The sequence below is a fragment of the Pinus tabuliformis genome, chromosome 7 (genome assembly GCF_031772625.1).
Source record: "Pinus tabuliformis cultivar Carrire ecotype Pingquan chromosome 7, CPIR1, whole genome shotgun sequence".
Lineage (NCBI taxonomy): Eukaryota > Viridiplantae > Streptophyta > Pinopsida > Pinales > Pinaceae > Pinus > Pinus tabuliformis.
In genome coordinates, this window is record NC_142293.1 from 976,259,454 (window position 1) to 976,277,399 (window position 17,946).

Genomic DNA, 17,946 nt, shown 5'->3' on the forward strand with positions numbered 1-17,946 from the left:
CAATTGTATACCAACATAAGGAATGACACAAATGGAAAGGTACGAGTTCAAGTGTTTGATGCCATGAGTGTCAGAGCGTCGATTCCAGAAAAAACACACAGATCACCTTCAACAAATATCAAAGCGAGGTTTCAAACAAAGAACATTTGTTACAGGGTTACGTATCCAAATTTCATAGCGAGCGTTGCAAGATTCATGTTAATATATGGACTGAAAAGGATATTTCTCAAAACCATGTGTGCTTAGGTGCTAGTTTACAAGCAACATCGAATGCCAGTTGTGCATTTGAATGCCAAATGACATGTACGCATCTTTCTAAAGGGGTATAGATTTTAATACAATGCTTAGTGTATGTAAACAAATATCGAATGCCCAATTATTGTGACCTTTGCAGCGATATCTACAGAGATCCTCCCACAAATGTTCTCTCATATGATGGTTCTACATCAGGAAGAAATTGTGACAGAAACACACAAGATGTCATTTGAGTTAAGGGGCATTTATGACAGATAAAGAGATGAAGGAAAACGCCTAGATTGCAAGCGTTCTTCCAACTTTGGTCAACACGCAATTCAGGGTTTGAATTTGAAATCTAGGGTTCGATTTTCGTAATAAAAAAAAATTAAGTATGCCAAGTATCAACTTCAACACCCCTGATAATTTCGACAGAGATATTTGTACATATAGGCACCATAGGCCTTGACTAAAGCGTTCGACATGCCGCGTGCGGTTTAGTCAGTAGACACTTTGGGCTTTCCCATGCGTCTGGGAACTCTACCACTCATGATGCTAGGGATGATCAACTGCCTTCTATGCTTTTGCCTTTGTAGTGTTCCCCATCGTTGTTTAATTGGGTACAAATAATGCAGGAAACCAGTTTCCAATTTTAATGGCTTCCTTGTATGAAAACCCCATTCTCTGTATATATTCAAACTTTGGGATGAGCTTCCCTTCAACGCTGGAGGCCAGGAGGAATGAATTTTGACAAGAGGGAAAATGGAGATCCTTAAACCCTAGTCTTGTTACCAAGTAGTATAAAGTGGGTCGAAGCTGATCCTTCACTCTACATCTCAATAACTTGGGACAGTTGCTGATAAAGCTAGGTATGTATGAGGCCGCAACCATCACATCTCTTAGCAGAAAAATGAATACCAGCCTCAAGTCGTCTTCCGGATTCGAAGTCATGACCTCAGGACACATGAAAAATATCCTCTGCACGTCCCTCTTCGTCAAGCCCATGTGCTGTAGATAGAACACAACGCTCTGTATGTTGTGTAAACTCGTGATTCAATTGCCGCAGAGTCTAACAATGTTGTGTATTCAACTCCTATACTTTGCAGGTACATGACTTTACGCTTGAGGGATTGTTGTATGCTAAAACTACTGAATGGTGCTTTAGCAGAGTTGGGCTTACAGGCCAAGGTGAGTGTATCAGAGTCGGTGCACTTTGTAGCACTTAGCACAGGACATGTAATTGTGGTGTTACTTGGACAAAATTTCAACACAATTGGAAGTTTGGGCGACAGAGAGGAAAATGGAAATGGCCAACGATGGATTGGATACAGATATCCAATATCCAAAATCATCTTCCATGGAATTAATAAAAAATGTTGCCACTAAAAGACACCTAAAACCTGCATTCATTCGTTTAAAGATAAATTGGTATCAGTATCAAACTGATATTCATCCCATTTTCTAGTAACGACATCGAGAGGAGAACAATTTGTTTAGTAGTAAGTCGGTGGTTTATTTGCTTCATCAATTGAATCAAGATAAATGGGTGCTTTCACATTCAGTCCCACATAAATCATAAGGAGACTGAATTCAGAAAGAATAAGATATTAATTTTAAGGAATGGAACCTGTTCCCTTCTATTTCCCTATCGAATTCCCTATAGAACCGATATCTTTCCAATTGGTGCGCTTGAAAAGTTCGGTAGAATTGGAGATGCCTGTGTATGAACAGGCAGCCAACTTACCGTAAATGTGGGGTAAGCTTTAGCCACGGCTAGTCAGGCACATGGTTTTGACGGTCGACGTTTTCGTTGGACAAAAATTTAGTAGCTCTGGCGCCGACCTGAGTCTTAATCGTTGGTTGGTTTTGGTAGGCCCATAGGTCTCAAGGGTTCAACATAGCTCTGATACCAAGTGTAAGGACCAGTTCTATACCAAGTGTAAGGACCAGTTCTATACTATATATATATATATATATATATATATTTAAAAATAAATCACAATAAAATACAACCAAAAGAGAAAAACATTGGGAATTCAAATTTATTCAGCACTATCTAACACATTCCTAAAATTCATTTCAGGAAACATATCATAATATTTACATACATTTAACTAAGACCATAAAGCAATCATACAAAATAATATTTTAACACATATGTACCGTTCACCAGAAGACGAGACTCCACTTGATTTGCTGTTACTTGTATACCCTTGTTGTCGGTCACCTCTGAGAGTGAATGATGACGTACTTGATCTGAATGGAATGACCCACCGGTTAACCTCCCAGCCTACTCCTTGGGTAATCTTCTTTCCTGCGGACTCCCAAGCTGCAATGGGGTTGTACAATGGAGGAATGCAATAGCTGGTAAAGGAGAGCACTCCTTGGCTCAAGAGTCCCCTCTCTAAAATCCTCTACCTCACCAAACTTACTATAGTTTCATAATCACTGCTCTAACATAGTCTCATCCATCCAACCATAGGGTTCCCAAAAAAGTCTCCTCACCCATGGCTTGCTCCTTCTTTTATAGGAGTCCTCGTAGGTGACACTTGGCATGTCATGCATAATTAATTATTTTTTTATAATTCAATAGTTTGATTATTCACCCACCCATGTGTCACTCTCTCATCAAGGGTCTCAAAAATTATTTACTTAAATTTTAATTTAAAACTAATATTTTCCTCTCCTCAACAAGATTCCTATTTCTTCTCCTAGTTGCCTCTTGATCCCCCTTTTTATTCCTTAATTTGTGTTCCTTACTAAAGTCAATTAATGAGTCAAGATTTGATCCCCTATTTACTCCCTAATTTAACTCAAGTTATATCTTAGATGGATATTCTTAAGTTGGTTTTTGCCACATGGAGGTTCTCTACATTTCTCTAAAATTTAATTTATTAATCTTATTTTAATTCACCTTCCTCTTTCCTTAATTAGGTTTTATTGGTTTAGGATTAATATTTATCCTTGCGTTTATGTCCCTCTTTCCTCTTTTTACCTAATTAAACTACATAATACACCTAATATTTTCCAACATGGGGAGGGTAGAGTTTTTAAGATAAAATATTTTATTTCTTTCCATGATCCTCTTAACCCAAGTTTTATTCTTGATTTAATTACCTCGGTTTCTAACATCATTTACCCTTGATGTAAATTTACCTAGTTTTTATTTCTTGATTATATTTATTAATCAATTTATTTTTAATGATGCCAAGGGTGCCAAGTTTGGTCATGCCATTCAAGAACTTCCCTTGAAGTTCCAAGGGTGTCACGCCTAATAGTTTATTTGGGATTCCAAGGGTGCCAAGTTTGGTCATGCCCTTCAAGAACTTCTCTTGAAGTTCCAAGGGTGCCACACCACTTGACCTTCAAGCATTAAGTGACTATGAGGGGAAAGTATAGGTGCAACATCATAGACCGCTATCATCTCTTATGTTGCCTGCTATAGTGAGACTAATGGTGTTGGGGATCAAGGAATACGCCTTGATGTGTGCCCCACGGTAAAATCCTCATGAGCGACCCAACTTTGGGACTTTCCCTCATGGCATCGTGATCTTCAAGGCGAAGGTGTTTCAACCTTTCCAGCCCAAGTCACGGTGGGAGTGCTAATGGGTGAGATCAGGGACACTGTCCCACTCCTCCCATGTAGTTCCATCCACTTGTACAACCCCATCACCCATATGTGAGTCATTCGACCAAGCAACTAATTTGTGCCTGCAACCACTAACATATCATCAAAATATAGATAAACATATATAATAGGTTTCAAAATTGACTTAGAATTTCAAAGATCAATTAATATAATTTTTCATCAAACTAGGTGTCATCAACTCGTCATATGTTAGTGACTTTGGTGGTTACCTACCATACTCAATAATCATTAGTAACAAGGTTTCTCAGTGTTAGCCATTGTTATAATAACATCATTTCCATCACCTAGTCATTCGCATCATTGTTCATTGTGAACCAGAACTAATGCAAGTAGGTAACATAGGGGACACATCCATCATGGCTATCATCATCATAACATCAATGAAAACATACCTATCCATCAAAGCTATCATCATCATGATATCAATAGAGAACATACATATCCTTTAGTGCTATCATCATCATAAATTCAATAGAGAACAAACATAACCATTTATACCACAATCGTCATAATATTAATAGAGAACGTGTATAACCATTAATGTTACAATCATCATAATACCAATAGAGAACATACCTAACCCTTAATACTATCATCATCATAATGTCAATGGAGAACATACATAAACATCACAACCACTAATACCACAATCACTAATAATAGAGTCATGTGTCCGGATCCTCAACCTGAGGTCCTCAAAGAATACAGTATCTAAGATAATGTCATATTAGCGTCAGGAAACTAGAGTGGGCGCTACAACCCACACTTGCATTTCAAATCACATTACAAAAGTTGCAGTAAATGGAAGGGTTGTTATAGAAATTGCTTTACTCTCTCTTTATTTGAATGGAAATGAATGCAAGTACAAATATGTGAGACTTGTGGCCCTTGGGATGATACAATTCACAAGCCATCATTGATCTGCTCTCTCTCTATTCACTCTTGACTGTTCTACTCATCTATGTAACAAAATACACTCGAATAGAATGGAACCCCTTTTCCTCCTAGTGTTCGAGTTATAACACAACATGATAGCCTACTAGTGGTTGTGTTTGATTCCTTCAACACTTAACTAGAGTTACAATATCATTTCTTCTAGAGTCTTATTCATCATTATTGTTATCACTCTGTAATTTCCCTAGGTCGTGGAGAGAAACCCAAAGGTAACCACAAAACCACTTGCAAACTTGGGATCTAGCCCTTCCAGCTTTAGAGAGGGATCTCTCTTTCTGATTTAAATTTTGTCTTAAGGTATTAAGCTAGTTATTGAGTTATGAGATTGGTTTTTTTTAAAGATTTGGTTGAAAATTTCATGGAAAGTCCATTGGGCATGGAGTCATGAGTCTTTGGGTGATCAAACAAAAAAAGGACAGAGCAACTATAACAAGTCAGGATAGACAGACTTTTGGATCTTTTAAAGTATTTGTGGAGTGTGTAGGATGAATATGATTTAAGTTCAATTAAATATAGAGCATGCTGGGATGAATTCTATACTTAACATCATAATGAAAACATTGATATTGTTTACAAGCCAGAGCAGAGTACACTTAAGCAAATTCGGCCCTTTATCTTCTTGAAACAATAGAAACAGAAAACATATGGAAAATTGAGAAAATAAAAATTTCACATGAGAAAGTACATCAATGATTGCTTGACACAGGAATCCTGGAACAAAAATTCTTTGTATTATTGTAAATTGATCACTTCAGTACAATGCATAACTTACATAACACTATAGCCCTTTCTCCATACAAGTTCGAACCCTTGTTAAGCCTTATTACAATATACTTATAGACTTTTTGCTAAGCTACTTTCATATTCGAAAAAGGAATTCATTACAAAATGATATTCTAACAAAATTACATATTTCTTTAAAACAAAACAAAAAAATAGAAGCCTTAGACAAATTCGGCTATCTGTATAATTTTAAAGGAATCTATTGCTAACTATGCTCTTTTTTAGCTCCTTGCTTCTGCTTTTGTGCCAAAAATGTATGTCTTTGGTTTATTCTTGCTCGACCAACTCTAGTAATTGGTCCCACCTTTCTTCATCCGGGATTAAAAAATTCACCATTATCTAAATCTTTCATCCACCTCAGTGTAAATTTGAAAAGTTGGCCTATTTACAAATAAATGATGAATCTCGTGCTGTATATTCAAATCATATTGCAGACCTTGTAGGAAAGCTTCTCTACTGATGGTTCCCTTTGCCTTTGCAAACTTTGATACATTTGCAACAATGTTGCATATCTTTTCTTGATAATTCTTTAATGGAATCAATTTTCCATAAGAGTTTATGAGCTCTGGAAGTCCCTTTTCTTGCAATACAGAAAAATTTCTATTGAATCTCTTTACCTGTAGCTCTAACTCTTTACATTTGTCTCCAATTGCACCATCAGATTCTTTTTAGTCAAAACTCTTTTGACTTCCATCATTGTTTCTATTCTGTCATGGATATTGAGCTCTTCAAGCTCTTCTTTGGTTTTAGAGTTCAGCATCCTAATGATTTTGTGTGCTTATTCTAGTCTATGCTCAATATCATCTCTTGTCTGCTCTATTGCTGCTTTGAATCTTCATACCAATTCCTCCCTTTCAAATATGAATTGAATGGAGGGCCATAAGTTTGTAATGTTAGCATTAATGTTTGCAAAATGCTGCTCTTTCCCTCTCGTAACATTTTGAATAATGATGGACTGGTCTTCATACTTTTGAATTTACTGAATAATTTTGAAGTTCTTCTATACTTCTTCCAAGTATGCATTATCTGCCTTTATCTTACTTTCCTTCATCTTGGTTAGGGCTGCTGACAGTTTCTCTACTTCTTTGTTTGTTAATGACAATTCCCCCAAAGCTTGAGTTAACCTTTCTGAGGAATCTGAAACTAATATCTATGATGGGGTTTGAGTTATAGTTTCAGCTATTGTTGTTCCTTTTGTTGTACTTGCTGCTTCCAATTTTTCCTTTTCTTTTAGTAGTGCCTCTATGTCTTGTTCCATTTTTTTGTATCTGAGAATTCTGCTCCACTACTAAACTAAACAAATTTTCTTTCTCCAAATCCAAACTAGTGACTTCTTTGGTCTGAGAGTGTTCTATAGTTGGGAGTTTGAGCTGTTTTCTAAGAGCCTGAATGGTAACATTATTGCTTATGATCACTTCCTTTGCTGCCTTGACATCACTAAGATCATATCCTAGTTTAATAACTAATTCTTCCAACATTCTAATTTTGGTGTCTTTAGTCATAAAGGACATCCTCTCGATCTTGAGCTGTGAGTGCATGTTTTTTAGTGAAGTTTGCAATTTTGAAGCAACCATGGCAAAGCTGGTCAAAGTTGAATAAATCATTTCACTTGCCGGCTTATGCAAATGGATCTGATCGATTGCATGAACCTATTTAGAGTCAACTGAAAATATTGAGGCCTTATAATCTTCAGCACCCCTGGGGGCTGCAACCTTGAGCTAAAAAAATTCCATTTGAAATTGTCCCTTTTCTGAGTCAAAATCAAACAATAGCCTATGCCGAGTAGTGGAAATTTATTTCCAAAAATCTGAGTATGTTGAAGCTTTAAGAGATTCATTCTTTAGTTTAATCTTTCTGTACCTAGCAAAAATACTTGGCTGCGGTGGAGCCTGAGAAGTAGAAGAAACAAGAGACTGAGTTATCTCTTCTATATAGGGGAGTGAGGTGGTAGGAGTGTCTGTCAAAACTAAAGTTGTCTGCTCCTGTGTATCCCTTTCTTTTGAAGATTCTTCCTGAATGTTGATCACCTGAGGATTAGCTCTGCTATCAGTTTTGGTTGTGGTCTATTGATCCTTCTTCCTTCTCTTAAAAACAAGAAAGTCTGCAGCTTGTGTCTCTGAGTTGGTAGGTGACATGCTTTCCCTTGGCCTCTTGCTTTCTTTATCTTTAGGGATGGGAGTTTGTAATGATGACTAACTAACCAATTGTTCTTCAACCTCCTGCAATGTGTTTTCTACCCATTCCTCTTGGTTTTCATATTGTTCTATCTCTAGCCTTGGTGTATGAGGATATGGAGTAATTTTTTGTTCAACCCTTAGCTTAGAGATTACTCCCAAGGGGTCATAGGACCATGTAAAACTGAGCTTGAATTTCATCTGTTTCAGAACTGCCTCCACCTCCTTTGCTGCTGCTATGGTGTTCACAATGTAAGGGCCCACTTGTGCTTTTAGTTTGAACTGTGATTTATTCTTGTTGGATACAAAATGTAGCTCATCCATATTAAGCATATGTCTAGCATACTCTAAAGCAAATACTCTTACTGGTACAAAAATTGGTAGGCGATATGGAGGGAGTTCACATCCATAAATCCTGATCTCTGTGTAGTTCTGGTATAAGTACCAGTCTCCAACCTTTGATTGTTCTGAAAGGTGTAAGACCTTCTTGATTTCTAGAGATATCCTTGGTATAATGTCACTACATAATAGACATAAAGAAGTGTGAAGAAACTGGTCCACAAAATCTGTATAGGTGTATTCCTCTGAATTCCTCCTGACCAGTGAAGTCCAATGGATAACTGACAAAGGTTTACCCTGCTCGTCCATCTTCTGCAATTGGAATTTGAATATGTTTTCCTGATAATATAACATAAGTTACATTAACACTAAGTGATACTTAGACACTCCTTTAGTTTTGAATTTCATAAACTGATCATGGATGGCATCAACTAAGAATTCACTGTAATTAAACAGATCTAAAGGTTTTTGTCCCACTGAGAAAACTGACAAGAATCCTAAAACTACTTCATCTACCCACTAATCTGTATAATAAGAAAGTAGTCGAGTGACCATTGAAATTACCTAGTCTGACATCTTTGGGAAAATGGAAATAGGGTATGGGGGGTTCGTTCTGGGTAATTCAACATTTTTAGGGAGAAAACACTAAAAAATATGAGCTCTATGGGGAAATGTAAGTTGTTTGTATAAATCCATCAATGAGTCAGAGGAAAAGGGATGCAGGGAGGCTTGGGGATTTATTTGTAAAGCTTGACAAATGCTTTCAGGAGAGATAGAGAAAATAATTTCGTTATTCTGGGAAATAACTTCTTTCTTGCTAGGGAGGTATCAGAGGTGACAACAGGTGGATAATTCAAGGAAGAAATGGGTTTGGGGAAAAATGAATTGAGGGAGAAAGGATTCCTAGATGCTCATATCATTACTATGGTTGAGGTATTTCTTCTTTTCCCAATTGTGAAGTTCGTATAAATCAAACTCACAATCAGTCTCAGAAATCTTGAATTGTGTGTCAATCAAAGGAGTTTTGTCAAGGTTTGGGACTGGGGGATTCATGGGGTTTTCAACCATCTTTCCTTTGCCCTTCTGCGTAGACATTTTGAACTGAGGATGATCAGGAAACAAGTCACCTAATTTATAAATTGAATGTATTATGTTGTGAAAATGATTGACAAACATCGCCTTATCACTGTAAATTCGTCATGTAACTACTTCCATAGAAAATAAAATCACGAAAGGGAAGAAAATCTAGCTCTTGTGGTGGTTTTATAGTGGGAATGGTGAGGGATTGTAATGGAACAATAACTGTTCAGGCGCGGGGGGCCATTAATTTGGAAACAGATTGATTTAGCGGGAAGGAATAAATGTACAACGTTCAATTGGCGGGTAAATTTGAATGTTGAATGGTCGAATGGTACGGAAGGGTGATGATGTGGAGAGGGATGAGGTGACAGTGACATGGAGGATGGAGGGAGGACAAGTGGTGCGGGGGGTAAGTGGAGGTGACGGGTGCAAGCGTGAAGGAGAGGGTGGTTTTTTTTTTTTTTTTTTTGGGGGGGGGGGGGGGGGTGTGAGCGGTGAGTGGTTTTGGGAGGGGACCCCTCGAAAAGGCCGTGAGATTGACACGTCACCTCAGAAGGTTTGAGCGGAATCCACTTTTTGGGACCCCCCCTTCCATTAACCGTTGAGAGTGTGGGGGTGTCCGAAAAAATCCTCTCGCCGTTGATGTTTTTAAGGCAATCTCCATTGTCCATTCATGCATGCTTATTATTGCAAAATGAAAAACTATGTCATATCATGCCGAAATAAATTATAACCAATTTTTTTTTTTTTTTTTTTTAATATAAATACCAATTTTCTAATGAATTCTGAAAGTGACATTTTAACTGGCTCATTGTAGGGGGCCTTTATAATATATATCTATATCTAGATATATATATTTTAATCCTTTATTCTTTTATTTCACATTTTTATTTTATTCCCCTTTTTATTTTCTTTTTCTTTTCTATTTTTCTGTTTTTTCTTTTCTTTCCATTTATTTTTTTCTTTTGAACTTAACAAAATTGAATTGAAAAATAAATATTTACAATATCCCAGTGGGATACAAACTTATTCAAAATACAGGAGTCCTATATTTATAGGACCCTAACAATTATCATGGTGGTTAAAATAGGAAGACCAACTTCTGGGTGGCATAACGATTACATACGAAATTCGAATGAGGTGATTCTTACGCTGTTATAAAGGCATCTGTCTATATAATATATCTAGGGGATGTGGTTCTTAAGTGGTAATGTTTATCCTCCAAAAACACTACTTATGCCTCAAACTACTTGGAAAAGGTGTTAGACCCCAAATTGCCAAACTGGAAACCACCAGTAAAATGGTCCTATTAGCTGATTCCTCCACTTTTTCCACTATGAAAGCATCAAGATAGATGACAAACAATATAATTATTCAATCTAGATCTATCTAAGAAGGGAACCCATGTCATGGGTTTTCCTCTAGAAGTGCACAATCATATCAATCATGGATGTGGGTTATTGGATCTCTATGTGGGTTACAAGACTAGGTTGGAAAACTATTATGAGTGGTAAATGAACTATTTAAACCTTTAATTTATTAGAAAAATGGAAAAACCAATAATTAAGTAACAATTTACCTTGTATTCCTTAAGTGGCTTTTCCATCAACAATATGGAGGAAGGAAAATAATAGAATGGAAAAAGGGGGGTGTATAAGATATTTGGTAGTAATAATGGTGTCAATTATATGCCTTGATGTCTTCCCCACACCTGAGTCTTTCTGTGTCCTCAGACAAAGAAAGCATGTAGCTAGTGTCTTCATATGATGCTTAAAAAAAAGACCGAAATTGGTTGTATTTCACCATGTCAATGGGTGCCAATGGAGATATTCACATTGGCCCCATTCCTCTTCTTTGCAACTTGAAGCTACTTCTCCAAAGTTCTATTATGTAGTGCCAGGTATTGATTTCTCTTGCACCATTTTGTAGCTATCTTAAGTAGATTCTTGTTTCTCACTGTTAGTTTCTTAACTTCTTCCTATAGCTAGCCATTTTTAGCTTTCAAAATAGAATTATCATTTTTCACATATCTATCTAGGACCTTGGATTCTTTGTTCTCATCCTTTAACTTCTCAATCTTCCAATTCTTATTCCTTAATTTAGAGTAGGAAGGTTTAGCTGTGGTAGTGAAGGACACAATTTCTTTCATAGGCTTGTAGTAATCAAAAGTATTCTAAAAGTCATTAGACATAAGTGTTGATGTACCTATAGAATAAAAAAAATATTAGTTAGGAGTTATGTGCTTGGAAAAATTGCTTCTAGGCTTCCTTGGAACATAAGTTATAATTTTTTTTTATTACATGCCTATGTTCAGTTAGCATAGGTTCAAGAGTGACACATTTAGGAGGTTTAAGAGGAAATGGGGTAGTATGATGGATGCCTCTTAGTTTGATTTGGGGATTCTCTCCTATCCATGATTTTGACAATTCTTCTGGGCATGAAAGCAAACTCCCATTCCTTCTTCTAGATCATTTAAAGCTTCCTCTACAAGGGTTGAGATCCTCAATTTCATGGACACTAGGAATATAATCCATCTCGTGGTTTTTCCTCTAGAAGTGTGTAATCATACCAACCATGGAAGTGGGTTACTGAACCTCTGTGAGGGTTATAGGACTCGATTGGAAAAATATCATTAGTGGCAGATGAATTAAGCCATTTAATTCATTAGAAACAATGGAAAAACAAATAATTAACAATTTAACTTGTAGTCCTTAAGTGGCTTTTCCATCAAGAATATGGGGGAAGGATAGTAATTGAATGGAAAAAGGGGGGTCTATAGAATCAAAAAGGGATTATCAGTGGTAAGAATGGCATCAATTATAATCCATAACACATCCCCCATGCTTGAGTCTTTACATATCCTCAGGAAAACAAAACATGTAGCTAGTGTCTTCATATGATCCTATTCAAAATTGAGCAAATTGGTTGCATTTCACCATGTCGATGGTGCTAATGGAGATATTCACATTGGCCCCATTCCTCTTCTTTGCTACTCGAAGCTGCTTCTCCAAAGTTCTGTTATGTAGTGCCAAGTATTGATTTCACTTTCACCATTTCATAGCTACCTTAAATAGCTTCTTGTTTTGCACTATTAGTTTCTCAACTTCTTCCTTAGTTGGGAATTTTGAGCTTTCAAAATAGGATTTTTTTTTTTCACATATCTATCTAGGTCCTTGAATTCTTCAATCTCAGCATTTGGCTTCTCAACCTTCTTATTCTTCTTCCTTAATTTAGAGTAGGAATCCTTACTTGGGGTAGTGAAGGACAAAATTGGTTACATAGGCTCATAGTAATCAATAGTATTCCCAAATTCATCAGGCATCAATGTTGATGGACCAACATAATTAGAAAAAGTACAGTTAGGAGTTATGTGCTCATAAAACTTGGTTCTAGGCTTACATGACATAGAATTTACAAACTCCTTTTGTTTGACATGGTTATATTTTGTTGGCATAATTTTATTTCTAAAATATTTAGGAGGTTTAGGAGGGAATGGGGTAGCGGGTGATGGAAGCCTCTTAGTTTTATTTGGTGATTCTATCCTAGCCATGCTTTTGGTAAATTTTCTTAGCATGATAACAAGATGTCCATTCCTTCTTCTAACACATTCAAAGCTTCCTCTACAAGGGTTTAAATCCTCAATTTCATGGAAACTAAGAATAGAATCCATGTCGTGCTTTTTCCTCTAGAAGTGCACAATCATACTGTTATCACAAAATCAAGCACTGGAAGGCTGCTGACCAGGTAGACTCTGTGTAACTATTTCAAACCAAACTTTTGACTAAGGCTTAGCCTCCTTAGCCTGAGAGGGCTCTCTCAAAGGGTTATTGATTTTAAATATTGATGAGATGGCTAACTCTTGCAAAGTAAATTTAACACATATGTTGGCTGGACAGACCTTACAAAGATTTCCATTGGGCTCATGGAGTTAATCATCATTTCAGCAAACTATAAAACCACTCATTCATAGAAGTCAGGGCATGTAATGTTTAAACACTCAAGACACCTCTCAAATAAACCTCAACTTACAAATACACACAGGAAATCAGAGCAGCAGAGTGAATTCTGAGTGATTGTGTATCTATAAAGCTGTAAAACATAAAGGATAAAACAAAACCACATATATCTTGAGCATATGAAACAATGTATGAATCCTGAGAAGAAAAAGCAGTCATTTGTATTACTGAAAACAAGTTCTTACATAAGCCAAAATAAACTCTGTTTCTCCAAAACATCCAACCCCAATTACATAGATCATTCAGCTATATATAGACACATACTTCTAACTACTTAGAGCTTCCTCCTCCAGCATGAGGGGAGCTCGATGACTGTCACTAATGACCCCTATCTGCTATTGAACTGACTCATTAAATACAATAAGTGCTAAACTGGAATTTTAAAGAGTCCTAATTAAACTAAAACTCTAATTCTATCCTCCTCGTAGAATGATTCTTTCTTGCTCCTTGACACCTGTCTCCTTTTAGCTTGGCCGAGATGACTGAGAGGATGATTCAATGTTCTACGCTAGCTTTGGATGCTGAATGCTTTGATGGTTCAATGATGTTAGGAGAAAACCCCTGTTTTTCCGGTCCCTGTCTTCCACCACCTCTTCGAAAATGTAGCAGCATGTCTCCAGCTCTTTAATAACCCAAAATATAGAGATTTTCCACGTCCATGATGTGCTGGCCACCTTTTTCCTGTACCTGTGTGATGACAAAACTTTCAAAAAGATTTGCCGCTTTATCAATCATAATTAATTGGCTCAACTGAAACATGCAGCTACAGCAGTTTCGTAGCGCGCTACGAAACTGCTGTGTAATTTCAAAAACACAGTCTTCGAGCATCAGTGATACAACATGACTTTATGTTGAGAAATGTTAAAACAATAAGACCTGAAATTGTATTCATTTATGCCACAGTCACCGGACAACCTACATAAACAATGCTTGAATCCGCAATTTTAATAAGTCTACAGCTCCTTCAAATTTGTAGGCTCAGCCATAGGTTTGATATCTGCGTTTTTTATACAATTGCTCTAAACCTGGTTGAAGCCTTGTAGTTAATGCAATGCTTGCAAAAGCAAAACCACTGAACATCAATAGGACTGTAACTTTTACTGCTGGTATGCTTAATACAGGTGCATGGATATTCTTCTCTGTCACAATACTTGGAGCTGGATTATCTCAGACTTCTCAACAAGAGCCTGTAAATAGTTGAGCGCATTATAGACATTCCACACCTCATTTAGATTTTTGTAACAGTGGCAACAATTTTCTCCAATTCAGAAGGAAACAATACAGACCACAGTTTTCTAGTTTTGAAGCCATATCTACAGGTTCTCTAACGGAGTTGAAAGTAATCTGTTTAACTTCCTCAACAGTTCCAATAGAATCAGAGACTGAAAGACCATTCTCTCCATCTTCTACTGTCACATGATCTTTGCTTTCCATGATTTCTACTATTTCTGATTCAGTGTAGGAAGTAACATCATTGTTAACAATACTAACAGAAGGATCATTAGTCACACCTACACCATTACTCAGCTTTGTACTTGAACTATTTTCCTTGAATGTCAATGGTGACAGTGCAGTGGCATCTTGAGCAGTTTCCTGTAGTCTAACTTTTGATTCTGCAAGAGAACTGCACTTTTTGTTGAGTTGATCAACAATGGTACTGAGTTGATTAACCTTTTCCATAAGTTCAGTGTTTTCAATTACTAGTTTCTCAACTATGGCAGCAGCTGCCTCTTTTGTGACCTCTGTTCCAGTAATTCCCATAGCAATACCTATGTCAGCTAACTTCAAACTTGTCATTGCAATTGTCATCCTTCAACATTCGAACTATTTCTTGCTTATGCTTAGGTTCAGCTCTGGAAAACCCGCAACTACGTCCTCTTAAAATTTCTCGACGTTTGGCATCAGGAAGAGCCATAAACTCTCTTCCTATGAAGCTTCTGTCCTGAAGATTAACTTCTGGCTCAAAAACCCCAATCTCATGACATATGGCTTCTGCTGTATTCTTGTCATCGCCTGTAATAACCAACCCACGAATTCCAGCTTCTCTGTAATCACCAATTGCTCCATGTAGTTACTTTCTAAAATTCTCATGCTTGAATTCAGGGAGGTTTCCTCCATGAGACCCTCAAAATAGCTAAAACCATCTGTGTCTATCCCTTCCAACTCTCTAGCTTGACATTCCGGGCTTGGAAATGGGTTTTTCTTCAGAATGTCTTTTATTAGAGTATTAACCTTTTCAATAGTCTTTGACAAATCATAAGATCAATTCCTTTGCTAGATTTCCTGACAAAGCGGGTTGAATCATTTAAAGAAAACTTTCTGAAGGTGACTGTAATGTGGATAATTAAATGGCCATAATTGACACTAGACCATTTGCACAAGTAACCAGATCTTCAAACCGGCCAAAAACATGGATTCTGAGAGCCATTACATTCCATAACCAAATACTGCTCGGATCTTATGGAAAATAAGTTCTTTCCAACCTCTCTCGGTGTTCTCGACAACAGTGGTATTGCCATACCAATCCTCTCCAGGTACATCTGTTTGTTTCAGCTTCACGATTGTTACTCCATAATCAGGTTCCTCGAATGTCATATAAACCGTAGAATAGTGCCCATCTATCCAATTGCTGAATCTTCATTTTTGAACAATGAGCTTCCCTTGCTGAAGCTCCTGATGGCCCCGTCGAAGAGCGAGAATGATCCGCCCATCTCCCTGCTTATCTTGGCATTGCTCTGCGCGAATCCTTTCCACCGGTTATCATCCATGAGAATATCATAAATATCACTGGCCCTGCAATTGAATCTCTCTGTTAATAATCGTTTTAAATCCCTCTCTAACAGCAGGCTTTAATGAGGAATTCTTATCGACTATCTGAGCAGCTTTGGTTGACTTGAGCGGCGTCTTGTTCTAGAGCTCCTACAATAGTAACTCCAAGTCTTCGGCAAACTTCAATATATATTATGCTTAGCATTATTCCACTTCCAAATGCAGATTTAAGCACTTGATGCAAGTATGACTGTTTTGGATTGTTAAGAAGAGATGACCTAGTAAGCCTCGTAAATAAAAAAGAACAAAATTCACCGCCTCCAAAATTTGCAACAGATGGCACCCAATTTCTTTTAATACTAACTCTGCTTCCACTTGTTTTGCCACTTTCTTTCCAGCTGTGATTTCAAAAGCACAGATCTTCATGATGGCAGTTGTAGCATAACCCATGACCACATTATTCCCCGAATGAGCCTCGGCCACATCACATAATTTTCCTATAATATATTGCGCAGAGTATTTCCCATCAGCTGTTCCATACTTTCCTAAAACCCAGCATATTACTTGCAAAAGAATAGATGGAAGTTTCGGCTCTCCAAGTATCTGCAAATATGAATCCACAGCAGAAGATCTCAATTGGCTATCAGCATCCTCATTATCTTCACCAGAACCTTCAGCAATCCGTCGCATTAAATTATGTGCCACTTTAATATTTACCGGATCTCCATCGTGCTCAAAGACTTTATTCATAGTCTGAATGAACCAATGATTGCTTGGTGCAAAGCGTTCTGCCATTACTTCAACGCTGCTAGATTTTGTTGCTGCTAGTAATAGAGGCTTGTCATTGCGTTTGAAAACCCTCTTAAGCTGCAAAATAATCCTTTTCAAAAGGAGATTACCAACTTCTGGAAACTTTGTATTCACCACAGCAACCAAGGCAGCAAAAACATCAGTAAATCCCCGATTTCATTGATTCCCAATAGCTTTCCTCAAGTGGCATTCTCCAAAACTTTTCTCCTGCAATTTCTGCAGCTTTGAATATTTCTTCTGCCATTTCATCATTGGGAGTGTACATTCCAGCAATTTCATTTCCAAGGGCAATTATGCAGGCTCCAGTGAGAGTTACAAGATCAACCACCTTATGAATGCCTTGTTTACATGCATAAACCAAAAAATCTGCCAATGTCAACCTACCTTCAGCATCCGTGTTATTCACCTCAATTGTCTTCCCGTTTGAAGCTGTAACTATGTCACCAGGCCGCATACCAGTGCCACTAATCATGTTTTCATATGCAGCAACAATGAAATGGACCTCCACCTCGGGAGGCTTAATTTGACCAATAGCCTTTGCTGCACCAAGAACTGATGTGGAACCTCACATGTCAAACTTCATGAGTTCAATAAGACATCCTGGTCCTGTCTTGATGTTGTAACCTCCACTATCAAATGTAAATCCTTTTCCAACTATGGCAAGTTTAATCTTAACAACTCCAGTTGGAGGCTTGTAGCAAAGGTGAATGAACTTTAGAGGGTTTGCAGATGCTGCAACCACTCCTAAATATGATCCCATTTTCAACTCTTCACATTGCTCTACATCCAATATCTTTGCAGTGAGTACATCCAATGTAGCGGGATTATATGAAAAAACCTTGAAGATGAAAAACACAGCAGTATTATTTGTATATTGATGATAAGAACCAGCACTGTGACATGTCGAGCCAGATATTCCCACAAAACCCATAGGAGACAAAGGTGATATGGGTGAGCTATGGTTTCGGACAAATCCCCAGTTTCGTAGCGCGCTACGAAACCACCTAAACATATAGCGCTGCGAAACTGCTAAAAAGGATTCATGTGCTTATTTGCAGACATTTGGCATTGAAATTTTGTCAGTGATAACACATACCAACCATGGAAGTAGGTTACTGGATCTTTGTGTGGGTTATAG

The 17,946-nt window shown here is 37.4% G+C and overlaps 1 pseudogene; it reads right to left on the bottom strand.

Moving 5' to 3' along the window:
- Positions 1-16,947: 16,947 nt before the first annotated feature.
- Positions 16,948-17,739, bottom strand: LOC149250872 (leucine aminopeptidase 2, chloroplastic pseudogene; annotated as a pseudogene).
- Positions 17,740-17,946: the final 207 nt, after the last annotated feature.